General features: G+C 30.5%; 1 pseudogene; it reads left to right on the top strand.

Annotated features, from left to right (window-relative positions):
* Positions 1 to 2357: 2357 nt before the first annotated feature.
* On the top strand, positions 2358 to 4713 carry LOC114419170 (annotated as a pseudogene).
* Positions 4714 to 8215: the final 3502 nt, after the last annotated feature.

An 8215-nucleotide genomic window follows, 5' to 3' on the forward strand; every position in this document is an offset into this window, starting at 1 on the left:
AATTAACGGTACATATCTCACTTTTCCTAGGAAGAATTACTTCAAAGTTCAAAGATCAACCTGACTTGCTACAGAATTGATTCCATGACTCTTATTTGCTCTCATATGGTCAAATCATGCATCAGGCTGGACAAAAGATCGAACCAAACGTACTTCATCGAAACACAGGAAATTATATCCATGTTTGGCTTATATTTTGTTAGGGAAAGTTGAAATTAAAAGGGAAAGAAAAATATTATGCTGAATTATTAATTTAGTAGTTAAATTATTTTAAAAGATTTAATTTAGTCTTTAAGTTTTAAGTTTTTAAAAGACAGTTAAAATGTATTTTTCATTCTCATAAATATGGAAATGTTTGAAATCTATTTCTATAAAATTTTCTGTATTTTTTGTTTTTATAAAATTAAAATGTATTATTTTTTTTATTTGAAACAAAGTTCAGACATCTAAATCTACATACATGACTTTTTTTACATTGGTTATATTTACAATCGATGTAAAAAAATATCATATTTTACATCGGTTATATACATAATTGATATAAAAAAAATATCCCATTTACGATTATATGCATTTTTGTGAGAAACAAAAAATGATAAAAACCAACCCAATAGCATGGGCAGCCACATAAAACAAAACCTAGGGTTCACCACCACACTTATGCGCACACAAATCCCAACCTCCAGATCCAAAAAAAAAACTAGCGTTCATAGAACTAAACTGCATGATGTTGTTTCTTAAGGTACCCCACCCGTAGATCAAATATGCGACAACCAAATTGCAATGTCGCACAACAACCTAGGGCTTCCTTGCAGCTCCATCGCAAAAATAGAACCGAGAAGGTTACTGAACCTGTAGATTTCGTGAATAGAAGTAATTCAGAAGTGGTGATTCAGATCGCGTATAACCGATGTAAAAAATAATTATTGTAAGTTTGAATTTACCCAAATTATGTCGAGTAAAAAAATGATACATTTCAATTTTGTGAGAACAAAAAACGTACTAAATTTTTTGCAAGGAATTCAAAACATTTTCATATTTGTGAGGACGACAAACATATTTTAGTCTTATAATATTTAATTTAGTTCTCAAGTTTTTTAAAATGCATCCTTCTATTGAATTAGATTGATGCCGTTAGTATTGGAAATTCCAATAGTTTTCTTTATTATTATTTTTAAAATTACACACAACCACCTTTTTTCACTGTGACCACCTCCACGCGCCACCTCTAATTTCACCTCAGCTACATGGCCTCACCCTTCGATTTGAATCACCACTTCTGAATTACTTATATTCACGAAATCTACAGGTTCAGTAACCTTCTCGGTTCTAGTTTTTGCGATGGAGTTGTGGGGAAGCCCTAGGTTGTTGTGTGGCATTGCGATTCGGCTGTCACATGTTTGATCTATGGTGGGGTACCTTACGAAACAACATCGTGCAATTTAGCTCCATGAACCCTAGTTTTTTTTTTTTATCTGGAGGTTGGGATTTGTGTGCCCAGCAGTGTGGTGGTGAACCCTAGGTTTTGTTTTATGTGGCTGCCCATGCTATTGGGTTGGTTTTGATGCTGCCTCAACCATTACCTTGGGATTGAAAGAACTTTTTGAAGGAGAGGAAGCGGAGGTGGTGCCTAGAGGAGGTCATGGTGAACAAAGGTACCCAGTGGCGGACCCACGTGTATCCCAGGTGGGCAGGTGCACCCCCTGAATAAAAAAAGAGGCTTATGGCTTCTATGTTAGTGATGATGATTGGTGCACCCCCTGAATAAATTTTTGTCTTTCTATCCTTCTCCCACACGTTTCTTGTTTCTCTTTCATTATTTTAAATTATTTGTCTTCCACTTCTACTTTTACGCTAGTGGGCAGTTTCTTGTTTCTCTTTTATTATTTTAAATTATTTGTCTCTTCCACTTCTACTTTCACGTTTGTTTTCTAGAGGGCAGTTTTTTGTTTCTCTTTTATTATTTTAGATTATTTGTCTCTTCCACTTCCGCTTTTACTTTAAACTCCCCCACATGTTTGCATAGAGGAGTTAGAAAAATAGAGAGCTCATGAGATGATGAGGGTTATATGAGGCTGTAACTCTGCAAGTCTACAAGAGCAAGGAAAATCACAACAACTCAACAAGCAAAGAAAGATTTAGGTACCAAATTACCGATAATTGTTATAACTTATAAACATGTCTCTCAGTCTCTGGTTATGTGTTTTTTCACAATTTTTTTTCTTTTTTTCCCCTTAAGTTTGATATATAAATAATATAATTATATATTAATTATGTTTGATGAATTTATAGATTTTTAATTTTTATGGATATTTTAAATTTAGAATTATTAATTTCTTTTAAATTATAAATAGATCATGGATAGATTTTTGAAGAGGAAATTACCATTAAATGAGCAACAATCTTCATCAAAATCTTGTGAATCAAGTCTCCAACAACAACGAATTGAAATTAATTTGGAAGACTTGCCATCAGATCCAGGAAAACGAATTAAAATTTCAGCATATCATCCTAATGATCGAGATAAGATACGAAGAACATATTTACAAAGAGGACCATGTCAACCTACTCAACATAATTTTCCCCAAAGAAAAATTGGAAAGTCTTTAAGAAGATTTTGTGCTTCTTGGTTTAATGAATTTGGCAACTGGTTGGAGTATAGCATAGAAAAAGATGCTGCATTTTGCTTGTGTTGTTATCTTTTTAGGCATGATTTTGGAAAGCAATCAGGTGGTGATACATTTGTGATAGAGGGATTCACAAATTGGAATAAGAAAGAAAGACTTTCATCTCATGTTGGAGGTCCTAATAGTGCTCATAACATTGCTTGGAGGAAGTGTCAAGATTTAATGAATCAAAATCAACATATTGAAGTTGTTATATCTAAGCAATTTGAACAAGTTCGTGACTTGTATCGAAGGTGTTTGACAACGTCAATTGATTGTATTCGTTTTCTATTAAAGCAAGGATTAGCTTTTTGTGGTCATGATGAATCAACCAATTCTGCTAACCAAGGTAATTTCCTGGAACTTCTTAGATTTCTTGCTGAACACAATGAATCAATAAATCATGTTATGTTGGAAAATGCTCCCGAAAATCATCAATTAATTGCTCCAAAAATCCAAAAAGATATTGTTAATGCTGCTGCATTAGAAACCACTAATGCTATTATTACTGATCTTGGAGATGAATTATTTGCTATCATTGTTGATGAAGCACGTGACATATCAAACAAGGAGCAAATGGCTATTGCTTTGCGTTATGTTAACAAAAAGGAAAGTATTGTTGAGCGTTTTTTTGGTATGGTTCATGTTAAAGATACTACAGCTTTATCATTGAAAATGGCAATTGATGAATTGTTTTGTAAACATGGGCTTAGTATATCAATAATTCGTGGACAAGGTTACGATGGTGCTAGCAACATGCAAGGGGAATTTTCTGGTCTTAAAAGTTTGATCTTAAAGGAGAATTCATCTGCTTTTTATGTACATTGTTTTGCTCATCAATTACAACTTACATTAGTTGTTGTTGCAAAAAATCACATTCAAGTTGCTTCTCTTTTTAATTTGGTGTCCACTTTATTAAATGTTGTTGGGGGATCTTGCAAACGACATAACATGCTTCGTGAAAAACAAATAAATTATGTTAGAGAGGCATCGGGAAAAAGAGAAATTCCTAGTGGACAAGGTTTGAAACAAGAAACTAGTCTTAAACGAGCTGTTGATACTCGTTGGGGTTCACATTATGCAACTTTGATCAATTTGATATTGATGTATTCTTCTATAATTGATGTTCTTGAAATTATAAAAGAAGATGGATCAAATGCAGATCAAAGAGCTGAAGCAAATGGTCTTTTACATTTGCTAGAAGATTTTGATTTTGCATTCACATTGCATTTGATGAAAAATGTCTTGGGTATTTCAAATGAATTATCACAGGCATTGCAAAGGAAAGATCAAGACATCATCAATGCTATGAACTTGGTTAACATCACAGAGCTACGGTTGCAAACTATGAGGGATAATGGATTGGAGTCTTTACTGCAGGAAGTAAATTCATTTTGTGATAAGCATTTCATTAACATTCCTAATATGGAAGACATTTTTTTATAAGGGGAGATCACGACGTGGAGGTAAAGCTCAAGCTATCACAACTGAGCATCATTATTGTGTTGAATTATTTTATACTGTTGTGGACATGCAACTTCAGGAACTTAATGATCGTTTTACTGAGACAAATACTCGATTGCTTTTTTGCATGGATTGTTTGAATCCAACCAATTTATTCTTTGCTTTTGATAAGGCAAGGCTAATTGAATTTACAAAGTTTTATCCATGTGAATTCTCTGCAATTAAATTAGTGATGCTTGATAATCAACTTGAGACTTACATCATTGATATGCGTAGCAATGTAGAATTTTCATCTTTGAAAGGAATAAAATATCTTTCGGAGAAGTTGGTTGAAACTGGAAGACATCTTGTTTATCCATTAATTTACCTTCTTTTGAAGTTAGCAATGATTTTGCCTGTTGCCACATCAATTGTGGAAAAAGCCTTTTCTGCCATGAAAATTGTGAAAAATAGATTGCATAATCGGTTGGGAGATGCATGGATGAATGATTGTCTAGTGACTTATATTGAGAAAGATGTGTTCAATAAGATTGACAATGAACGGATCATTCAACGATTTCAAAACATGAAATCATGTAGATGACAACTATAAGGTATGTAATTTATTTGAATAAATACATTAAAATTTTATGATTTTGGTACTTATGTCTTTATCTTCATATGCATAATGATAATTATTATTAATTTATATTATTTGAAAAGTAAATTGCCCACATTGACTCAGGGTCTTAGATCCGCCACTGAAGATACCTATGTTTATTTTAAAAATTAATAATAAATATAGTGACGATTAAAAACCATCATTATTCATAAAAGAAACCGTTGGTGTTCGCAATCCTTATGGCGTCAATCCAATTCAACGAATGAAACTAAAGTGATACATTTTAAAAAACTTGAGGATTAAATTAAATCTTTTAAATATACATCCCCTTTATCTTTCATCCCACTTGATCTTATTTTTTATATCTCTCTCTTTATTTTTTTATCACCTTACTTATGACATTCATTACTTCCTCTTTCTACCTTTTTCATTTTCTTCATATTTCTTCATTACTTCCTCTTTCTACCTTTTCTTCATATTTCTACCCCAAAGGGAAAAAAAATGTGTTGGTAAAGGTTTTTGTATTTTTATATTAATAAATTTAGTCCAAAACTTTAAAAAATGTGGATTTTGTCTAAACTAACATGATATTTTTTTTTTTGGAAATCAGAAGCTAATTAAATCTACATATATTTTTAAAAGTCTGAGGATATATATCAATATGAATGCAAATAGTAACCCTGATCATGTTTGATAGAAACTATATGAACTAAAAACACGTTTTTCTCAAACTAAAGCATGTTATGAACTTAAGTTAACTAGGTAAATGTATTATAACATGATTTATGTTTAGGACGAAGCTGTGATTTTTCTTTTATTCTCCCTCTTTTTTTTGCTGTCTTTTGTGTTCATTGGCGCAGCGTAGGAGTGTCTCAATATTGTGCGTCCGAGCTCCACAAAGTTGGAAGTGAAGCTGGAGCAGCTATAGTCTGTGTCTTGCTGATCGAGTAAGTGAAGGTAGAGACCACAAATTAAAGAGAGAGATATGCGACAACTTTGGCAACTTGGTGAGAAAAAATGGATATGGGTTTTCATTCGAATTCTACCACTTCAGATCTACTTCTGATGAGTACGATAGTTTTGATGTAGCTGTTATTGTTTAAATAATAATATTTAAACAAATTTTCAATATATGACCAAATTATCTAAAGCAAAGAATCTTTTTTAAAAGTATACTTTTATACACAAATTTCTACACCAAACCTAAGATCACACGTTAGAGTTGTATTTTAAAGTCCATCACCTCTTTTCGTTCTCACCAAATAGCCATTAGGAGCTTTATGCAACCGTCTTATCCAAGAGCGCTGATAATTAATACGTTCAATTGTGTTTCTAAAATTTTATTTACAGATTATTTAGATTTATCTTATAACGTAAATACTTATATAAATATTAGAAAAATTATAAACATAACTTATAATATATTTATAAGTCATTTTCAGTTTGGTTTAACAAACTCTTCAAAATAACCAACAAAAACAATTTATAAGTTATATGAAAATAGTTTAATTTTTTTTTTCTTCAATTACAAAAACAACTTATGCATGAATACTTATACAATAAATATTTAATTAAATTATACTCTTACTCAAACATGTATACATAATACTCTTAAATATTAATAAAGATGATATCTTTAATCAAATAATTCAAGATTTGAATCTTAGTTAATTATGAATATGAAATAAATTATATTAAAAATATATATATATACCTTATGAATGTTCATGGTTTTTAATAAAGATTTATCACTTTATTCTATCATAATAAATTTGTATCAATATTATGATTAAAAAAATACTCTTAAATTATTTTAAAGTATACGTGATCTTAATTTATTAAAATTTCAGGAAAAAGTATGCTAATATATAATTACTTTTAAAATAATTTTCAAGTGTTGAAAGTCAAATATTTGGTTATATCAGTTTCCTTTAAAAAAGTTGGGGAAAATTCCCTGAAAGCTTAAAACAAGACAACTAGCGTTTTGGAATAAAGTTTTCTTGTCTAATATATCTAATATAATAATAAAAAGCATCCACGTTTTCTGTGCAGAGGCTATACTTAAATAATATATTAACGGTACATGGTGGGGTTGCTCTTATGATGTGTTACACATGAAGCTAAGATCATAAATGTTTGCCAATATGGTATCACATAAATGGTTTAATGAGTACGTTTTGATCCCAAAAAGAGATTAAAAAAAGTAAAAGACTTTTTTCTAATATTTATTTATTTTTTGACCGTGTAGAAAATGGCTTATCGTTATAACCCAAAGTGCTTTCATGGTTCCCATTCCATTCATTTCTTTTTTGAGATATTTGTGATGAAACCATATATACTCATGGTACCAATCAAGCTGTTTAATAAAAGTGGAAATGAAATCGTTGCAACAAAGACCATAAATCAAACCATCATATCAATCAAGCACATCCCCCATGTGGGACCCACCTCACAATAAAACCCAGTGGGCCCCATCACATCTAGTTTAGCCAGATCTTCCACTAGTTGGGGACTTTAGAAAGCCTCACCCATTTTCCCTGAAAGTTACAAAGAGAAATAATCAGGACCACATTCATTCAACTCCTAATTGTTCACAAAACTTAATAATAATACATTTCTATCTGGAATGATTATAACCCTTTTCTTAATTGACTCGCAACCCATGTTAATTTATAGTGTGCTAACAAATTTCATTTCGTTTTTCTAGCTTTTATTCCTTCTTTTTCAATTTTTATTTTATTTTATTTTTTATCATTATAAATATAAAAATATTCAAAATTCTTACACAAAATTTTAATATGTATTTTATCTTCGTAAAGTTAATTATATCATTTTTAGGCACAAAAAAAGGTTCTAATATATAAACATACATGCATTATTTTTTTTATATAAAAAAAGATCACATTTATACTGATTTTATGATATAAAAAACGTCATTATAAATTCGGATTTATTTAAACTTTGTCTCTAAAAAAAATAACACATTTCAATCTTATAAGAAATAAAAATATATTAATAATCTTACCAAGATGATTTCAAACATTTTCATGAAGAAAAAAAATCATATTTTAGGCTAATTATATATTTTTTAAAAGTAGCAGTCAATGTGATCGTGACACAATATGTGGGCAACATCTATCAGTTCCTCGTGATTCTTAACATTTTCAACAAGTTAACAAAGACCAATATCGCAAACAACGAACAGAAAGGAAAATGAAATGGTTATTGTTTACACTATTATGTGCACTAAACACCCCACAAAGGGAAAGAAGACACTTTCTTAGAGTTCATGTTTATATTATGTCACCCTGATAAGTTGCAGCTAATATAGGTGAACCGGACCTTGTGTTAATCATGATGTGAAAGGTGGTAATTGGCCACATATATAAATAATTAATCATAGGATTTGAATTCTTTCTTAATTTTTAATAACAGAATTGGTCATGTTAAAGAAAAAATGACAAAAAAAATATATAACTAGTAA

This window comes from Glycine soja, chromosome 1, assembly GCF_004193775.1.
Source record: "Glycine soja cultivar W05 chromosome 1, ASM419377v2, whole genome shotgun sequence".
In the NCBI taxonomy this organism is placed as follows: Eukaryota; Viridiplantae; Streptophyta; class Magnoliopsida; order Fabales; family Fabaceae; genus Glycine; species Glycine soja.